At 44.4% G+C, this 2,545-nt stretch overlaps 1 pseudogene; it reads right to left on the bottom strand.

Moving 5' to 3' along the window:
* Positions 1 to 1,159: 1,159 nt before the first annotated feature.
* Positions 1,160 to 2,265, bottom strand: LOC147727476 (uncharacterized; annotated as a pseudogene).
* Positions 2,266 to 2,545: the final 280 nt, after the last annotated feature.

Genomic DNA, 2,545 nt, shown 5'->3' with positions numbered 1-2,545 from the left:
CATACTTGGGGGCAGTGAGAGGCACCTCTCCGTATTTTCTATTGCGTTGACAACAACTCCTATGGTTTTTTGGAGCATTCTGTCAATCGCGGTAAGGCTTACGAGGGGGGTGGTAACTTGGGCCTTCTGCCTAGAGGTGGACCTAGTCGACATTGGAGTAGTCTTGCTTTTATTCATTATGACAATACTACGTCTAACTGATGATAGAGATTTATCCTGGACAGGGGGAGTGCAGTTTACATAGATTGAACAGGTAGCACATATAGTTATATCTAGAAGAAGTATATCAGATATCCAATGACACTACTAATCAGCCACGAATATTAATAAAGTGTCACCTTGGTAAGAGTCCAGGGGGCACGGTGGACGGTGGAACCAAGAGGGGTTGCCCAGCCCAGTCTCCTCGGGCCACAGAGGGCCCGCCCTTTGCCCGGGCTTAGCCCAGCACTCCCGCGCGCTCCCGCGACGTGGGAGGAGCTCAGGTCTTTATGTGCGCCTCCGGGCGCGGCTGACACCGTCAGTGGGTGGGGCCTGGAGGGATTGTGGGGGCTGTAGTCCCCCTGCTCGGCGGCCGCGGTTTGTATGTGGTGGCAGGGGGGACCAGATGCCCAGTTACAGCTCTCTTCGCTGGGACAACAGGCGTGGTGGCAAGGCAGTCGGATCCCTCAGGGTCGGCAGGAATTGTGAGTCTCTCTCCACAATCGCTCCTTGCATTAACAATTCTTTTACTTCAATTCTACCAACCCTTACAGCTCCGAGTTGAACTTGATCATTGGTGGGCAGCAAAACTGTATCGGATCTCCTATGAAGTCTATTTGATAACCCAAAATTGTCTACAACACCCAAGGATCCCTTGTTAACATACACCAATTCTTGTAAAACTGGGCAAGTCTGCCGCCCAACTTTATTTGGGTAACAAAACGGTCTTGTCTTACCTGACCTTCTTGATCTCCTATTTCCCCTTGAATTTCATCTCTCCTTCTGGGCATAGAAACCTCTAGGTTGATATCCAGACTGTTGTTGATAGTTGTAGTTGTAATTTCGAAATCCCCTCCCAAAAGAGGCCCTTGTGATTCCTTGACCACAGCCGGGAAAACGACCTCTACTTCTCCCGGCCCTGCCGAAAAACCTGAAGGTCTAACACATTCTTAATATCCCTCTAAGATTTCTCCAAAGAAGAGAAAGCACCCACATATTTGCTAATCTCTTTTAAAAAAGCCTCACCAAAAAGCATTCCATTCGCATCAGATCCACTCTCATTGTTGGCTAGTTCCACCAATGTTGGATCAATTTTTAAGAGAATACTCTTCCCTCTTTCAACAGAAATTGCAGTGTTTGCATTCCCCAACAAACACACCGCCCTCTGAATTAATTCTTAGTTCATCTATGTCCAGTCCTTTCTTATCAACATAGGCCTCTTCAGCCATATTGAACATTTTTGTTAGTGGTCCTGTTAGGTCAAGCAACCTGTCCTGACACATCTTTAACCCTTTATCTAATCCTTTCTCTGGATCTTTCCCACCTTTTGCTACAAAGGCAATAATTTTAGCATCTAACTCAGGCATCAAAGCAATCTTATTTGCTAGATTTGGTCTAGGACACTCTGAACGGAGTCTCAACTTCACGTCCTTTGGAATCTGCTTTCTGAGCCACATCTGGACATACTCTGCAACATGTGGAGCCGTGCTCCATTCAGATGATAATGGGTGCTTTATCAAGATAGGATCAAACATAGACTCCCCTGAAGGATCCGTGACCCCAGCACTCTCGTCAGACTTTTCTTTGTCTTAGCCTCATTGCTTTTAACTTTATCCACAAATTCAACATCTGAATCAAATTCAGACGAGCAATTTAACTCTGTTTCCGCACTACCCGAAAACTCATCACATAACATGGTAGTATGCCTTTTACTACCTTGACCTCTTTCTAGGTCACCTTGTGTGTCCTCGACACCCGCTTATTTTGCACGTTGTCGCAAAAATCCAAAGTCTGGGTATGCAGATTTTGCTTTTTTTTACTTTTCAACCCATCAGAATCCACATTCTTTCTCTTTCTGTTTACCTTTCCACCTTTCTTCTCCAACAATGGAGCTTCACCAGCTGACCAAAAATGTTCCTCCTGAGAAGAAGGACCACTACTCTTTTTAAATTTCTCAAATTTTTTATCCATTCTTGAATCTAAATCAGAAGCAAACTTTGATAACAGAAGCTTATTTCTCTACTCAATACTTAATTCTCCTTGAGTTATAGCATTAACCTCTGACATAATTACAAACTCACTAAATAAACTTATTCTAATTAGTAAAAATATCAACAAACAACTATTAAAATATATGTCCTTCAATCTTACTTGCTACATGCGCCTTAACCAAACCAGCAACCTCCGTGCTAAAATCCTGTGAGATTCTCCCGATCGAGAAAGTGACTCAAGTGCACCTGCGCATGTCAACCTCTACGTTGTACGTGTGCGTAAGCGTCATGTCACTGCTGACTTCCTCAATCATTGTACAGTAAGGCTTGTGAACAGCTCGCGCTATGTAATGGTT

This window comes from Lissotriton vulgaris, chromosome 3_1 (genome assembly GCF_964263255.1).
Source record: "Lissotriton vulgaris chromosome 3_1, aLisVul1.2, whole genome shotgun sequence".
Lineage (NCBI taxonomy): Eukaryota > Metazoa > Chordata > Amphibia > Caudata > Salamandridae > Lissotriton > Lissotriton vulgaris.
This window is presented reverse-complemented; position numbering and strand designations above follow the sequence as displayed.